We start from the raw sequence: 19,091 nt of genomic DNA, 5'->3' as shown, positions 1-19,091 counted from the left end.
CAACTAAGCCCATGCACCACAACTACTGAGCCTGTACTCTAGAGCCCGCAAGCCACGACTACTGAGCCCACGTGCCACAACTACTGAAGCCCACGCACCTAGAGCCCGTGCTCTGCAGCAAGAGAAGCCACTGCAATGAGAAGCCCGCACACCGCAAGGAAGAGTAGTCCCTGCTCGCCACAACTAGAGAAAGCCCACACACTGCAACAAAGACCTAACGCACCCAAAAATAAATTAATTAATTGAGGGCCTATTATCAACAATCAAAACTTGTGTTGTCTATTTACAACAGCCAAGACATGGAAACGACCTAAATGTCCACTGACAGATGAATAAAGAAGATGTGATCCATTTATACAATGGAATATTACTCAGCCATAAAAAAGAACAAAAAATGCCATTTGCAGCAACATGGATGGACCTGGAGATTATCACATTAAGTGAAGTAAGTCAGACAAAGACATATACCATATGATATCACTTATATGTGGAATCTAAAAAAAAATGATACAAATGAACTTATTTACAGAACAGAAACAGATGCACAAACATCAAAGAAAAATGTATGGTTACCAAAGGGGAAAGGTGAGGGGGGGATAAATTAGGGGTTTGGGATTAACATATACACACGACCATATATAAAATAGATAAACAACAAGTACCTACTGTAGAGCACGGGGAACTATACTCAATATCTTGCAATGATGACGATAATGGAGGAGAATCTGAAAAAGAATACATATATATATGAATCACTGAATCACTGAATCACTTTGCTGTACACCTGAAACTTTGAATCACTTTGCTGTACACCTGAAACTAACACAGCACTGTAAATCAACTATACTCCAATTAAAAATAGCTACATAAAGACAAAAATATATCCACAGAGCTGTACACTTTCAATTTGTGCAATTTCTTCTATGTAAATTATACCTCCATTTAAAAAATCTCTGGTTCTCTCAGTAGGGTAAGAAGAAGAGGCTAGATCTGTTTTCTCATGTAGAACCTACCCTGGACATGCTGCTTGTCTTCTTGAAGCAATATTCCCAAGCAAGTTGGACCCTGTTAGCTCCACCTTTCATAAAAGGACAGCCACAATCCAGACTGACTGCAATTTAACAGGGAGGTCAAAGGCAATGCCATCTATATGAACAGCTTCCATATATCAAATGCTTTCTATGTACCACACACTGTGTATGTCATGGTTTCTCATTTATGACAAGAATGAGGTACTTACAAAGCAGGTAACTGTTAACTGCATTTTCTAAATGAGAAAACCGATGCTCACAGCAGTTAAATAACCTTCCCAGTTGAATACAGCTACTACATTGTAAGACCTGGGATTCAAATAGAGTTTTGTTTAGATACAAACCCTTGACCTTTTTAATGCACCCTGCCCCTGAACCCAGGAGAAGCGCTGGAGGCCACCTAACCCATCAGGGGAAATATCTATACATCCTCCCTTTTGCTATTTTGAGGCTGGCTTCACTGGCCCTCCATCAGGGGCTGGTGGGTCAGAGTGTAAGCACCTCAGGTGTGAAACACTGTTCCCTTGCATGAAGTGAGGAGAAACTAATGAATCACCCAGGCTCCTGCTGGCAAGGCTGGTCTTCACACCTGTTCAGGGGAAAATGAGCAACAAAGCACACACACGCGCACACACACACACACACACACACACACGCACACACACACTAAAGTACAAATTACAATCTTTATGTATCTGCTCCTTGGTGGCTTCACAGGATATGAAATTTTTTATGTTAAAATATGACAACACTATTTCTTATTCTCATTTTTCTCCACTCCAGACTACCAAGCATTCTGGTCAAGGAACTTTCATGTCTAAAATTGTTTCAAACCAAATAGTTCCTTGGGGATGAATAGCTGTGATTAAACCTGGCAACTGTTATGAACCGTATGAAAAGGACACTGAAATAATGCTATTAATGCTGCAAATCTTTGCCTTTCTCCTCTTTGTGTCCTTGCAACAACTTTTTAAATGTTATTATTCAAAATATATTGAGGCTTGGTCTAATTATAAGCACAGGGGAAAATCAACACAGAGAAAAATAATAAAAGCAAAACACGCCAAGTACCCGCTGTAATTTGAACAAACCATGGTTGCTGAAATGTATGTGGTGGAAAATGCTTAATTTTATTAATTCAAGCCTAAAGTAAGGTTTTTTTAAATCTTTTGGTTATTATCTGATGCTGAGCAAAACCCAGCGGTAATAAGGAGCCCAAACTGAGTGCTAGCAACTTCTTGTGGCTTAAAAAAGCACAACTACAATAACAAAATACATGAAAGTGTATGAAAAGCCTCATGCAAACAACTAGACCATCAAGATACTCATGTCACTACATCCCTATAAACTAAAATTATGCATATGCACCAAACATATCCAGACAAATTCATGCACATCAATTAATAAAATATAGATTCTAATCATTTCTTGCAAGTGCTGTGTAACTAACCTCTGTAGATTTATCCTCTCAAAAAAAAAAAAAAATTCTATGAGCTGCTCTGAAAAAACACCTCAAGAATTAGCTCTGCCATTTACCATATTTGTGACCTTGGGCAAATCTCTTAGCCTGTTAAAGGCTCAATTTTCTTATCTACCTAGAAAAGTAATAGTAAGGATGAAAGGAATTAAATACAGCCCAAGATGAATAAAGCAGAATGTTACAGTTATCGGTGGCTAAGAGAAAGAGTGCTTTGTTTCGTCAAAAGCTGAGGATGTCATACGGAGCACAGAATACTGAAATCAGCTTCCTGGCGAGCCGGTCAGGGCACTTTTCCACCTGAGGCAAAACAACATTTTCTTTTTCTGAGTAGGATCTTCATCTCCCAGGACCAGCTTATCTTTGAAGTCCCAGGCACTGATCACTTTAGGAAAACGAGCAGAACAAGGGGCCACCTACCCTTCAAAACAAACCAGGGGATTCGAATAAATTACAAATCTGCCTTTCACACTGTGACCTTCCACTTGGAGTTTTAATCACATTTTTGGTACTATATATATATATATATATATATATATATATATATATATATATTTTTTTTTTTTTTTTGTGGTACGCGGGCCTCTCACTGCTGTGGCCTCTTCCGTTGCGGAGCACACGCTCCGGACGCGCAGGCCCAGCAGCCATGGCTCACGGGCCCAGCCGCTCTATGGCATGTGGGATCTTCCCGGACCGGGGCACGATCCCGTGTCCCCTGCATCGGCAGGGGGACCCTCAACCACTGCGCCACCAGGGAAGCCCATTGGTACCATATTTTAAATGGACGTTATTGACAGCTGGCTAGAATATGATGATGTAAACTGCAGGCTTCCATAATCCTACCCAGATCACGTGAGAACACCTGGATCTGCACACAAATGCACCGCCTTCCACAGATACGCGCAACAACCCACACGAAGACGAACAGACGTTAAAATAAGCGGGCTGTATTGAGCTGGCCTTGCTCCTGCAATGTACAGGAACAGAGTGTGTGCAAGCAAGAACACTGCAAATTGCAGCCATTCACTCTTAGGCCATTTGGCACTTCCCATCACTCACAGATCAGCGGCTGCTCAAGGACAGGCTGAAACCAAATCTCAGCTCTCCTCTCCCTCCAAACAGATCCCCAGGCCTGACTTGCAGAGGCTGGGCTGGGAAAAACAGGAAAAACTGCAGCTGTGAATGTCAGGGTACTTTCCAAATGTCAGTATCTTATTAGCATGACCAGAAATAACATAAACTTGACAAAATTTAGGTAACTCTTCTTTCGTATTTACCACTGCTGCCACTGCCGCTCAGGACCATGGTACATCTTGCCTGCAGATGAGAAAAACGTAGCTCTAGCCTCCCTGATGACTGGTTTACATCTTTATTTATTAATTCTCTTGATGGCCCAAGAACACATATCATGTAAGCAGGCCAGTGGGGGTAAAATGCCTCAGGGTATGAGTAACTGGTAAATAACTAAGCAGCATATGTTTAGTTGATTTCATCTGAGAAACTCAGCCGTTTCTGGTAGTACCTGATTCTTCTCACTGGGCGCTTATAGAACAGATAGTGGGGAACAGATCTTCTGGGTTGAGAGACCTGGATGGAGCTCTCATATAGATCAGGAATTTTCTGATATCATCTCACAAGACAGTAGAAGAGAAATCCTATATTCCACACAGGTCATTGGATTCTCTTCCTACTGCTGTTGTAACAAGTTATCATAAATTCAGTGGTTATAAACAACACAAATATATGATCTTGCAGTTCTTTTCTTTTTTTTGTAATATTTATTTATTTATTTGGCTGTGCCGGGTCTTAGTCGCGTCACGTGGGATCTTTAGTCGCGGCATGCAGGATCTAGTTCCCTGACCAGGGATTGAACCCAGGCCCCCTGCATTGGGAGCACGGAGTCTTAACTACTGGATCACCAGGGAAGTCCCGATCTTGCAGTTCTGAAAGACAGATGTCCAAAATCAGCCTCAGTGGGCTAAACTCAAGGTGTCAGCTGAGCTGCTTTCCTCCTGGAGACCCTGGAGTCGGGGAGGATCTTTCCTGACCTTTACTAGCTTCTAGAGGCTGTCCTCGTTTCCTCACATTGCCTTTCCTCCCTCTGTTACCATCCTCAGATCACCTCCACTCTTTGTGCTGTCCTCCTTCCTCCTTCTTGTAAGGACACTTCAGGATAACCCAGGAAAATCCAGGGTAATCTCCCATCTCAACATCCCTCATCGTATCTGCAAAGTCCCTGCTACCATGTAAGGGAGTACAGTCATGGGTCCCAGGTGTTAGGATGTGCACATCTTCACTGGGCCATTATTCAGTCTCCCACAGGCACGAACCAAGCAAAGTCCATTTCAAATCTGTTCTTATTAATTAAAATTGCACATGAGTATAGGAGAAAAACAACTTACAGAGTGGAAAAAGTGATTTGTGCAATAGACAAAACTCCCTGGGCTTGTTCCATACACGCTAGGACTACAGAAAACGACGGATTTTAATGGTTTTGTGTTCATGTAACGGGAAGCTATGACTGTTAATTCACATTTCTCTGATTGCTAGTGAGGGTGAATTTTCTCCTATGTCTAATGGTCATTTGGATGCCTTTCCTGTCCTTTGCCCATTTTTCTCTGGAACTGTTCATCTTTTAGTTATTGAGTTATATGTATTCTTTATATGTTCTTAATATTGAACTCATCCTGTTAAGATATGTTGCAGATATCACTTTTCAGTCTAAAAAATTCACTTTTTTTTTTGCGATACGCCGGCCCCCCCCACCGCTGTGGCCTCTCCCGCTGCAGAGCACAGGCTCCGGACGCGCAGGCCCAGCAGCCATGGCTCACGGGCCCAGCCGCTCCACGGCACGTGGGATCCTCCCGGACCGGGGCACGAACCCGCGTCCCCTGCATCGGCAGGCGGACTCCCAACCACTGCACCACCAGGGAAGCCCTAAAAAATTCACTTTTAACTTTGATTATGATATTTTATAATAAAGTTTTAAATATTAAATTGATCAAAAATTTCAATCTTTTCCCCTATAGTATGTGCTTTGTGTATTTTCTTTAACAAATCCTTTCTACCTTCAAGTCATAAAAATATTTCCCTCTTTTGTCTTTGGCAAACTGGGGAATCTTTTTGTTTTAAAAATTATAGCGATCATCTTTTTATATGATGCTGAATAGTGACCTAATTTTGTTTTCACTGGGCAGCCAGCCAAATTTTCTAATACCATTTCACCATATCACCATCACTACAGTGGTCTGAATGCCACCTCTGTTCTGTGCAGTTTGTCACATATGCTTGGATCTGTTTTGCGTTTCTATATAATGTTCTGTTGATCTTGTTAATACTTAACTGATACTGCACTATATTAATCACTTTATCTTTACAAAGTAATGGCTTTATTATGGTAAGGCTTCTCTCTTCTTTCTGTTTTTCTCCCTAAGAATTATCTGAACTATTATTGGAAATTCCATCACATATATTAATTTAAAAATTACTTTGTCAAGTTTTGTGCAAACACTGTTAAAATCTCACTGGAATTACCATGAATTTATAGATTAGCTTGAAGTGAAATTAGCTTGACAAAGTGATGAAACCCAGTCACTCCATTCACAAGCACAGCTAATCTCTCCACTTTTCTTATATATCTTTCAATAAAACTTAAAATTTTCTTTGCAAAGGCCTTATGAATATAACTTCACTTGATTCCTTGATAACTTGCAATTTGGTTGCTATTGATGTTGTAACTGATTTTCCTCATTACTCTTTGGAACTGGCTATTCTTGGTATATGTGAATAACTGTCTATTTTATATATTGATTCTTTATCAAGTAATTTGACTAGTAAGTTTCTTGGATTATGTTGTAGACCTTTTTATCTATAAATAATGCTAACCGTATCTCTTCATTTTAAATAAGCTTTTTATTTTTTTTTTCCCTTATTGTATTGGCTGTGATTACCAGTAGATTGAATGGTGGAGGTGATGGCAGGCATCATTGTCTTGTTTCTGATTCTAATTGGATCTTTCTAAATTTAGATCACTAGCTATGTATTGTTATATACCATATATAAGATTATAGAAATCATGGTCTATTGCTAATTTGATAAAAGATTTTTAACAAATATATTATCGGATTATTCCAAATGCTTTTCTGTATCTATTTAGGAGATCATATATATTTCCTTTATATATTAATGAATAGATTACATTAATTTTTAATGTGGATCACCTTTGTAATTGTGAGATAAACTCTACCTGATAATATTGAAACCCAGCAGCACCCTGTGGGGCCCTACGGGATACAAATCTTTTTGTGTCCCCGAATTCTTGTTTGTAGGAAATAGGCTTCATTCATCCTCCTTGACCTTCCCTGAGTTCCAAAGGGCAGATTTAACCAGCTGCTAATCCAAAAGAGAGGGAATGCAGAAACAAAGGAGAAGCAGTCAAGAAATAATAGTGCAGCCTTGGGGCAGGAGGCTGGTTCCTCCTCAAGGAGTACACATAACAATACCTTTGAGTTCTTTTGCAAAACCAAGGCCCCCACCCAGGTGGAAGATGGCAACTTCAGGCTGAGCACCAGATTTCTGGAGCAGCACCCTGCTACCTCATCACCAACCAATCAGAAGAAAGTCACACACCCTGCAGCCATCACCCTAAATTTTGCCTATAAAAATTCTTCCCCCCAAACCATTGGGGAGTTAGAGGATTTTGAGCATGAGTCACCCATTCTCCTTGCTTGGCCCTGCAGTAAACTTTTCTCTGCTCCAAATTATGACCTTTCGGTTCAGTAACAATGTTTCTTTTATACAATGCTGGACTTTATTATGTTTCATTTAAGCAGTTTGCAACTACATTCATAAAGGAGTTGTCTTAAAATGTTTCATTCCTTTACAATCTTTGTCAGGTTTTGATATTAACATAGTTTTACCATCATAAAAAAAAATAGAATCCTTTGGTAAATACTATGATTGTTTATTTCATGAAGCCTTGAAACTGAAACTGACTGAACCTTGATTAATTTTCCTTTTATTCAGGGATGGAGGATGAGGAGAGGGAGAAGGAAGGGAGTTTGACCAAGTCACTGGTTCTCCAGCATTTTGATTTCATGAACTTCTTCCATGCCTGTAAACTATTGAGGACCTCAAAGAATTTCTATTCCTATCAGTGACATCTACAAATATTTACCATATTAATTTCAGTAAGAGAATATCACTTACATAATACTAATTCTCTGGAATTTGTTGAGAGTCCTTTTGTGACTTATCATAAATAAGTTTATACAAGATTAATAAGTACTAGGAAAGAATATATAGTCTCTATTTGTTGGATGAAATATTTTATACACATTTCAACTTTATTAATTCTGTGGTTCCATTATGTTATATTCTTACAAATATTGTTGTCTCTTTTTGCATTCTTTATCTGTATGTTTCTGAAAGAGCTGTGCTGAAATCTCCCAAAGTCTAATAATCTTCATTTTATGTCTCATGAATCCTGCTTAGGTTGTTAAATGCATAAAAGTCTTGAGAATTATATATTCTTAGTACACTATTGCTTTTAACACAGACTGATGTTCCTCTTTAGCTCTTTTATATTTTTGGTTAACATTTCAGCCTTTTATCTTCAAAATTTCTCTAGGCTTAGATTTTAGGTGTCAGTCTTATCAAGTGCATATACAATAGCTGGCTTTTTTTTAATCCTACCTAAAACTCTCTTTGTTTTAGTAAGTGAATTTGATCATTTTACATTTATTGTATAACCAAGCAGGACCTTATGGGGCCTTCCTGGGATAGACTCCTCCATCATACCCTCTGCTTTAGCTGCTCTCTGAAGTACCTAGATAACAGTATCCTGAGTGAAATGCACATTACAGATGTGAAAACCCCCACCAAATGGAAGATGCTACCTACTTGATGACCATAAGGGCACAGCCCCCAGGCCTACTGGAGCCTAAGGACTGATAATGTTGACCCCTATGACATCGCCCTATTACCTCACCATAAACCAATCAGAGAATTGTGCATGAGCTCATCACATACCCTGCAACCCCCATCCCCCTCATGTGGCCTTTAAAAATGTTTTCCTGGGCTTCCCTGGTGGCGCAGTGGTTGAGAGTCCGCCTGCCGATGTAGGGCACACGGGTTTGTGCCCCGGTCCGGGAAGATCCCACATGCCGCGGAGCGGCTGGGCCCGAGATCCATGGCTGCTGAGCCTGCACGTCCAGAGCCTGTGCTCTGCAACAGGAGAGGCCACAACAGTGAGAGGCCCAAGTACCGCAAAAAAAAAAAAAATGTTTTGCTGAAACCCATCAGGGAGTTCAGGTGTTTTGAGCACTAGCTGCCCTGGATTCCTTGCTTGGTGCCCTGCAATAAATGCTGCACTTTCTTTCACCACAACCCGGTGTCAGTAGATTGGCTTTACTGTGCACAGGCTAGTGGACCCAAGTTTGGTTTGGTAACAATTGTACTACTGATATATCTGGTCTTGACTGCATCTCCAAGGAGGAGGTGTAACCTTTGCCCCTATGGTGTACAGACATACCAATGGACTGTTTCCTGAGCTAGTATTTTCTCAGGGTCATATCTCTTCTTGTTTAGTATCCAAAATTCATAAGCCATATTTACCTCTCAGTAAAATGGTTTTGTGTGATGCTTATGTAGAACAAAATTTTTGTGTGTTTGTACACAAAACTTAACACAATGTTTTTAGCAAAAATTTATGTGGGAAATTTCTTGAGCTAAATACGTGAAATACCTATTCACTGTATGAGAACCCACATGGAACACACCTCAAGATTGTCCCTCTGGAAGATGGGGAGGCTGAGCCGTTTATGACCAGATTCCCATGCCCAGGAGGGACTGAGGCTTGCCCTCTCGTGGACAAGCTTCCATGTGCAAGAGAAACAGTCAGTGTGCAAGGCACTGTCTTCCCCACATGCAGGTGAAAGTAGATGGACTAAAGGGACACAATGCAGAGCATCAGTGATGTCTGTTACAGCCTGAGTGCTGACTTCCTGGCTGTGTTAAAATTCATCACACTGCCCACTTATGTATGCATGCTATTCTTCAGTAAAGAAAAGTTTATTTAAATATTTTTCTAGGGGCTTCCCTGGTGGCACAGTGGTTGAGAGTCCGCCTGCCGATGCAGGGGACGCGGGTTCGTGCCCCGGTCTGGGAAGATCCCACATGCCGCGGAGCGGCTGGGCCCGTAAGCCACGGCCGCTGAGCCTGCGCGTCCGGAGCCTGTGCTCCGCAACGGGAGGGGCCACAACAGTGAGAGGCCCGCGTACCGCAAAAAAAAAAAAAAATTTGTAGGAAATGCATGAACTACGAAGAGGGTGTCATTTCAGAAAAAGAATAAAAACTGAGATGCCTGACACTTAAGATCAAAACTTTCCCCAACTGTTTTGGCTGGAGTTCCAAGATGACCCAATCCGCTTTTGCTTGCTTCAGCAACAACAGCATCTCAGAGTTCCTGACATGACATCAAAGTTTCGATGATATGGAGAATGATGCTGGCCAGGCAGTTCAACTCAGGCTTACAAATATAATTATTCATTTGGTCACTCACTCACTTGTTCACAGAGTATTTGCTGAGCTCTTAGTTGGTTAAGGACTGTGCATGGCACTGGTGATAAAATGATGATCAAGTTCTTTCTCAACCTTCAAGGAGCTCATAGACCAGTAAGGAAGACAGATATGTCATCAATTAAGTGTGACAGAGAGAGTCAAGAAAACAGCAGCAAAAGCAAAGTTCCGTGAGCATCAATTTGGTCCAAGATGTTTGGGAATGGGCATTGAAGAGACATTCAAAGGAGGAGCAGGATTTTCATACCAATGTTTTCTCAGGTCAGTCTCCCAAGGCAATAGACGTAAGAGCAAAGATAAACAAACAGGACCTAATCAAACTTACAAGCTTTTGCACAGCAAAGGAAACCATAAACAAAATGAAAAGGCAACCTACAGAATGGGAGAAAATATTTGCAAATGATGCGAACAACAAAGGCTTAATTTTCCAAAATATACAAACAGCTCATACAACTCAACAACAAAAAATGCAAACAACCCAATTGAAAAATGGGCAGAAGACCTAAATAGACATTTCTCCAATGAAGACATATAGATGGCCAACAGGCACATGAAAAGATGCTCAACATCACTAATTATTAGAGAAACGTAAATTAAAACTACAGTGAGTTGCCACCTCACACCAGTCAGAATGGCCATCATCAAAAAGTCTACAAATAACAAATGCTGGAGAGGGTGTGGAGAAAAGGAACCCTCCTACATTGTTTGTGGGAATGTAAATGGTGCAGCCACTGTGGAAAACAGTATGGAGGTTCCTCAAATATCTGTAGAGTTGCCATATGATCCGCATTCCCACTCCTGGGCATATATCCAGACAAAACTATTATTCAAAAAGGTACATGCACCCCTATGTTCATAGCAACATAATTCACAATAGCCTAGATAGGAAAACAACCTAAATGTCCAAAGACAGACAAATGGATAAAGAAGATGTGGTACATATATACAATGGAATATTACTCAGCCATAAAAAAGAAGGAAATAATGCCACTTGCAGCAATATGGATGGACCTAGAGATTATCATACTAAGTGAAGTCAGTCAGACAAAGACAAATACCATATGATATCACTTATATGTGGAATCTAAAATTTGACACAAACGGACTTATCTACAAAACAGAAGTGGACTCAGACATATAAAACAGACCTGTGGTTGCCAAGGCGGGGGGAGGGAAGGACTGCGAGTTTAGGATTAGCAGATGCAAACTATTATAAATAGAATGGATAAAAAACAAGGTCCTACTATAGAGTACAGGGAACTATATTCAATATCTTGTGATAAACCATAATGGAAAAGAATATGAAAAGGAATGTATATATATACCTGAGTCACTTGGCTTTACAGCAGAAATTGACACAACATTGTACATCAGCTATACTTCAATAAAATAAATTTTTTGAAAATTTAGGATTTTTGATGAGATGAAAAAGCAGAGAAGAGATAAATGAAAACAAAAGCATGAGGCTTCATGGTGCATTCAGTGAAGTAGGATGTAGTTGAAGAAGGCCAAACTCTAGGTAGTGAGGAAAAAGTAATGAGCTGACGTGGTAGGTAGTGTCAGAAGCTAAGAGACCTCAAATTGTGTGTTTGTTTGTTTTTTTTTTTTTTTCAAATTGTGCATTCTTTGACTAGAATTCATTCTGTAGATAAAGAATCCAGAAAAGGTTTTTAAGTAAGGAAAGGACATCCACAACCAGTGTTTTAAGAAAACTGGGAGTTTAACTGGACTATGAATTGGAGTGAGAAGAAACTACAGTGAGGTCAGTAGAGGAGCTATTGAAATGCTTCTAGGGAAGATGATAAGGGTGTGTATTGAGGAGGGTTTAGACCTATTGTCTCTATAAATGTTTGTTTCACCACTAGATGTGTAGTCATGGCCCTAGGCAGGCATTCAAGGAGCTGATCGAGCAATATGCACCTTTGTTATACAAATAAAGGAAGAAATAGCTCTCTCTAGAAATCTAAAATACATCTACAGAGGTGAGACAAGGCAAGGAAGCACAATTTAAACACCCCGTTACAAAATCAGGTAAAACAGTAATAGAGAAATTGAGGAAATAAAATAGAGGTAAATGTGTAAGGAACTGATAAGGATGTTTCTATTGGCTAAGCCATTAAATTAACAAAAAAAGAAATCCAGCTCTTGTGAGGGAAAAGTCACCTGGTGCACAGTTTTGTTTTGTTTTACAAAAGAAAGACAGGTATAAAAAAATCATTTACAGCACATGGAAGAGTACGCAAAGCACAGGCCCCTGCCCGGAATTTCAGAGAGGTGTGATTTGTACGTATAAAATACGTAGACTAAATAACAACCAAAAAAAGTATCCATTTCTTTCTGAAAATAAGTTCAACTTCCAATAAATAAAGTAGATGGAGGAACTCTAGGGGCAAACAGGATCCCTCACAAAATCTATTAACAGTCATAGGAAAACACACACACACACACACACCTGTTTGTATACTCAGATATTTACTGAGCACCTTCCGAGGGTGGAGATACAGCGATGAATAAAATAGATACAAATCCCTGCCCTCCTGAAACAGTCGTTCTCATCCTCTTTACAATCCATCGTTCTTGAATGTTCCAGAACACCAATCCTGTTTCAGTCTTCCTGCTTTACCAACCCCCCACCCCACCCCGCGCAGTGGTGTCCAAGCATGAATTCTGTAGTGGAACAAAATTTTCACCCCAAAATTGTAACACGGATTATTTCCAGCTGTAAACAATCAAGGCCGAAAAGACTCAGGAAAAACCTTTGACCCTCCCGGCTAACTCCCTGAAGAATTTATATAGAGAGCCTATTACAGGAACAGAGCTGTCACCAGAGATACTCTGCACTGAATATGGGCTGGGGTGAAGGGGGAAACTCTGTGTCCTACTGTCTCTGCTGGCCCAGCAAACATCTGTTTACTAACATCTGCTTTTCTGTCTTCCTGTGAATTGTCTTCTTAGCCCTTGGAACTCCCAAACCACTACCCCCAACATCCTCTTTTGTCTTTAGCTGAAGATGCTATTTAACGTGAGGGTTTCAGCCATTTCAGTGAGTTACTCAGTTTTCCTGGGTCTCTCCCATGTATGCACATTACTAAACTTTGTTTGATTTTCTCCTGTTAATCTGTCTTACGTCAACTGAATTCTTAGACCAGCCACAAGAACCCAGAAAGGTAGAGGAAAATTTCTCCCTCTCTTAGTATTGTCAGCTGGAAAAAAATGCACCACCTGAAATTGAGAATTATGTTTTCTTCGGTGGACTTTCTGAAGACTTAAGCCTGGGAAGCAGTTTCTCAGATCATTCTAAGAACTGCTCTGAAGAGGTAAGGGAGGAGCCGGGATATATGGGAGTTTTTGCCACAAAAACCAAATGGTGGGAACATCAAACGATGACTGTTAATTAAAGAAAACCAGACATCTCAAGTTAATGAATTTAGCGCTTTTCTATGTATGGGAAGATTCTCAAGAGTCTGGGCTCATTGAAATCATTCCTTTGATATGCACCTTGGCTATCTAGGGCGGTATCCTGTTTTTCTCCATCCTAATCCCCCCAGGGTACACAGTCAGGGGCCACTGCAGTGGCTGCTGGCCTGACGGCTGCAACATCCTTTGTTTCCTACATGGCAGGCGACATCTTTCACCCACATTGCGCTCTACAAGCCCAACTGCACCACACTCCTCTGTTCCTCTCTGACCTCACTTTCCTCCACCCATTTCCTTGCTTCCAATAGTCCTACCACCCTGGCCTTTATATTCCCCAAACACTTCAAGCTTATTCCTGTTTTGGAGTTCTTCCCTTGTTCTCATCTGCCTGGCAAGACATCTCCCAGATATTCACATGATCGCTCCCTACGCCCTGCAGACTCAGTTCAAAAGTCCTCTCCTTGGGGACACTTCCTGGACTGCACTAACTCAGTGGGTTTATCACTTCAAAATTATTAGTTTATATCCTCTGAGAGCTTGAAAGATAGTGGGTGTTCAAAACACTGCTTGTTAAATGGCCACATGGTGTGTGTGTGTGTGTGTGTGTGTGAGTGTGTGTGTGTGTGTGTATCTGTGGTTTAGTGGGTGATGGTCATGAGGTAGGAGATTGATGGGCCCCAGGCTGTGTAGCTGCAACCAGGCTCAGCCTGAAGCTTCAAGATAAGATATTAGCAGGAGCATTGGGCCTGGATTGGGTGAAAGACAAAGCGACCACATTTTTCTCATTCTTGTAGTCAGTGGGCTTTCCCAGCCCACACATGTGCAAAGAAGGTCCTCAGTCTAGGGAAGGGGTCAAAGGGAGAAAGAGATGCCAGCCCATAATATGTCCTGCCAACCTCCCAGAAACCTTCACACTGGACTCCACCTTGGCTGAGAGATACATGCGCTCCCGGGAAGGACCCTGAGTCAGGTCAAGTATGGGCACAAGCAAGATGATTGGCCAGAGACAACCCAGAAGACTGCCCCCATATAAGTGACCTAACCCACCCCCATTGGGTGCAACTCACTCCGAGTTTGCCTATGTGCTTTTCCACATGTACTCTGCTTCTAATAAACCTTTATCTGTTTCACAATCTTGGTCTCTTTGCTGAATTCCTTCTTCAAAGAAGACAGGGACCAAGGTCCTGCTTCCAGCCACCTTGCCCGCCCCCGCCCCAGATTCATACTAGACTATTGTAACTTAGCCAGTTGCACAGCCATTCGAGTCTAAAGAAAGATAAGCTCTTTCTACCAACTCATGCTGCTTATGCTGCGTCCAGTTCGGCAGGTTCTCAAACAAACCACTGACGTCTGGTGGCAGTGTAGCAGTGGTGATTTTGGTGGTGAAGATGACGACTAAATGAGTTTTACTGCACTGTAGCCTGAGGAAACAAATCTGTGCACAGGCCAACACCTGAACCTGCCAACCTCCAAACACAAAGTCAGAAAAGGTGAGAAAGTAAATTACACTCTGCTCCTGGATTTCATAACTGTGACTTGCAAGTTACCTGTGTTTCCCCTTCTACCTTATCTGAGCACAAGGCACTGCTGCTTTTGTTCAGTATAAAGTGAAATGTAAACAGCAGTACATCTGTGCATTCCTTCATTCTTTAGGATTTTGAGTTAGACTCCAAGATGTACTGACATTCATAAACATTCAACAAATCTCCCAAACCACCAAAAACATTAAGGTTGATTCTCAAATCCTTAGACATTGTGTTTTGCCTCCCATTTGGTGGCAATCAGGGTTCAGGTAATGTTCGTGTGGCCTTTTAGACCCAACGATATTTCAACTACAAATGCTGAGAATCACACACACAGGCCAGATGCGATCCAAACCTGGAAAAAACACTCCTGCACCTTTGACCACCCTGCTGATTGCCCAGGGCTGAACTCACATGCATTGACTTTTCAATCAACCATTTTTGTGTTGGTCAGCTCCGAAAATCAACCTCAGCTCCATAAACATTCCTGACAATCAGCTTGTAATGTGATAAGTTGCTCATAAAGAAAATAGAAAAATAAAAATTAACAGAGGCGGATTTAAACTGCCTCTCAGCCTCAATTTTTGTGATGGAATGGAGACCTTTAGACGCTTTGCGAATGATTACAATTTGTATATACTAGTGGGAGTGGAACGTAAGACCAAAATATAAAAGAGCGTTCAAGGTATCATTCATTTACCATGAAAATAAAGGACATCGGGAACAAATGAAGTAGCTTACACCTACAACAGGCAGTGAAAAGACAACATTCAGGCTACAGATATAGCCATCTCCACATCTGTCCTCCTCGGGACAGGCTGCAAAGTGGAAAAGTGGGTCCCCAGGACCCACGCGGAACTCTCCGCCATGCAAAAAACCCAGAGAATGGGCAATGGGAATGTAGATCAAAGCCAGGCTGGCTGCGCGACACTTCATGACAAAGCGCTCTGTTCCCATCTGTGAAACAGGAAAGCTAGAGGAAGTCTGTTGCTCCCGTCCATTCTAACACTCTAGTAGTTTGTTTACAACGGCAGGAAATCACAAGGGATAAAAATGGTATTTTCTTCCTTTCAATGAGAAGTAAAACATGAATTACTTACATTCAAAGTAAAAAAGGTGACATAGAACTTTGCCCCTTCTTCTTCTTGCTGGTTTTCCCAATACTACTACTTCCATATAATTCAGGACCTACAGATATTTCTGCTGAATCTGCACCTTCCAATGTGCTACTTTACCGCGTTTACATTTTTAATGAATAAGTGTGTATTTTCTTTAAGAAGCTGTGTCGGGTGTGGGGAGAACCAAATGACATCACTTTTTCTCTTAGGAATCTGAGACGATAAATATTTTACGAGTGCAGGTTTTTTAATCTGAGGTTTATATCGTATTATATAGAGAGTATCTGCCTTAAGACAGCTTCATTTGTGACCCCTTTATTTGTATAGACTAACTTAGAATTGCAATACTGATCAAAGCTCACATGTACCATTGCTGAGAGATGGCTACCTAAGAACACATTCCGTATTGGGACAGAAAGCTCACCTACAGCATGTGTGCCCAGTGAAACACTTATTTCATAATTCCTTTTTATTTTTGTAGATTTTCTTCAGTGTTTGAATTTCTTTGGCACTAAACTATATTTGAAATCGGTAACAATGCATAAAATTAACCCCCCTCCCCACAAGAGTCAATGAAATCTTTTATTTGTGAAATTAATGCCTGATGATTTGAATCAACATGAATCAAGAATGAAAGATAAGGAATCCACCTGCTGTGAGATTAAATTATCCCATTCCACAGGAAGCACCTCCTCGAAAGCACGGAAAAAGACACCTGGAGGAAATGAAGACGGCCAGTACAGTGACTGAGAGATAAGAGAGCTGTTGTGCTGATGGGAAAATTTTTATTCTATTTTTCTAGAATCAGATGATGTGATTTATATTAGTATTTAAAAAAATTTTGAGCTATAGTTGATTTACAATGTTGTATTAGTTTCAGGTGTACAGCAAAGTGATTCAATTTTATATATTTTTTTTTCTTATATATATTCTTATATATATATACGCTTTTTCAGATTCTTTTGCAATATAGGTTATTAAAGATACTGAATATAGTTCCCTGTGTTATACAGAAGGTCCTTGTTGTTTATCTACTTTATATACAGTAGTTTGTCAGATGATGTTATTTAATATTCCTCTAAACTAGAAAATTAAACAGCCTTGGTGACATTGACTCCACAAAGTTTTTAGCTGGACAAGGGAACTCGGTGGGCCTGGCGTTATAGTTCAGTCATAGATCTATCACAATGAAATCTGGAAGAAATTCTGCCCTAAATTTGGTCAGGATTTTAGAGACTTTGCATCACGTACTAGCAAGTAACACTGAAACGTAACAAATGATGTCAGGTAACAACAAAAGTAAAAATAGATAGATTAGATTACAACAAAGTTGAAAACTTCTGTGCATTAAAAGACACAATTAGCAGAGTGAAAAGGCAATCTGTGTAATAGGAAAAAATATTTGCAAATCATATATCTGAAAAGGACCAAGTAAAGAACACCTACAACTCAACCACAAAAACAAACAACCTGACTAAAAAATTGGCAAAGCACGTGTACAGACATTTCTCCAAAGGAGACCAATGGCCAATAAGCACTTGAAAAGGTGCTTGATATCACTAATTAGGGAAAAGCAAGTCAAAATCACAGTTGGATCCACCTCACACCTATTAGGATGGCTACTATCAAAAAAAAAGAAAATAACAAGTGTTGATGAGGATGTAGAAAAATGGGAAATCTTGTGTGTGCACTGTTAGTGAAAATGTACAATGCTGCAGCTACTATGGAAACAGTATGGCAGTTCCTTAAAAAATTAAAAATAGAATTACCATACAATCCAGCAATTCCATTTCTGAGTCTATACCCAACAGAATGGAAAGCAGGGTCTTGAAAAGCTATTTGTACACCCATGTTCACAGCAGCACTGTTCGCAACAGACAAAAGATGGAAGCAAACTAAGGCTCTGTCAGTGGATGAATGGAGAAACAAAATGTGCTACGTACAAGCGATGGGATATTATTCAGCCTTAACAAGGAAGGGAATTCTGACACATGCTACAACATGGATGAACCCTGAGTATGTACATTATACTAAGTGATATAAGCCGGTCACAAAAAGACAAATATGGCATGATTCTACTCATATGAGGTATCTACCACAGAAGTCAGATTCAGAGAGACAGAACGGAGAAAGGTGATTGCCAGGAGATGGGGGAAGGAAGAAATGGGAAGTTGTTTAATGGATCTAGAGTTTCAGTTTTGTAAGAAAAGTTCTGCAGATTAGTTGCACAACAATGTGAATGTACTTAACACTACCAAAATATACGCACTTAAAAATGGTTAAGATGGAAATTTTTGTTATGTGTATTTTACCACAATTAAAAAAAATTTTTAATTGGGTCAGACATATATATCAGTATTTATCCATTACCCATTATCAGGTTTTTGGTTTGCTTTAACCAAGTCTAATGCTTGCCTATTAAAAATAAAACTACAGTAAACATTTTAACGCCTTAAGCTATTCTCTGGGTTTTGTATTTGGTTTAACCTTAGACTGGGTTCTTAGGAGCTAAATTAGTAGGTCAACACATTTAAAGTTCTTTACTCATAAGAATTTACCTTTAAATGTATTAAATTAATGTCAGTCGTCAAGGAAGTTTGCCAGGACTTATTGGTTATAGGTGGTCTTAAAACTTTAGATAAATATGCTTCTAAAAGTTTTCCAACACCCCTGGAAGATACTATATTTTGAATTGTAAAATCTGCAATGAGCCTTTTATACAGACGAAAAATGTATTTATAGAATTCTTATTATAATACGTATTAGAATATCTAATGTCATTTATAAAGACCCCTGTGATGAGATCCACTCAGAATTCATGATCAAAAACTTATCTGTCCCTTTTTCAATTTTGCTACCAGGCAGAGTCCCTTACATCCATCACCATATTTCCCCACGTTGCTCTAGATGCTAGGAAGTTTGGGCCTATTTTTATGCAGCGTTCTTT

At 40.2% G+C, this 19,091-nt stretch overlaps 1 long non-coding RNA gene across 1 annotated transcript in view; it reads right to left on the bottom strand.

The window, feature by feature from the left end:
• Positions 1-493: 493 nt before the first annotated feature.
• The window catches only part of LOC125964472 (uncharacterized), a 179,911-nt gene continuing 161,313 nt past the window's right edge, over positions 494-19,091 (bottom strand). The window contains exon 3 of the long non-coding RNA XR_007477521.1: positions 494-725. This is a non-coding gene — a long non-coding RNA (uncharacterized LOC125964472). The remainder of the gene's footprint in view (positions 726-19,091) is intronic.

This window comes from Orcinus orca, chromosome 5 (genome assembly GCF_937001465.1).
Source record: "Orcinus orca chromosome 5, mOrcOrc1.1, whole genome shotgun sequence".
Taxonomy (NCBI): domain Eukaryota; kingdom Metazoa; phylum Chordata; class Mammalia; order Artiodactyla; family Delphinidae; genus Orcinus; species Orcinus orca.
The sequence above is the reverse complement of the archived record's forward strand: the minus strand, read 5'-3'. Positions and strand labels throughout refer to the sequence as shown.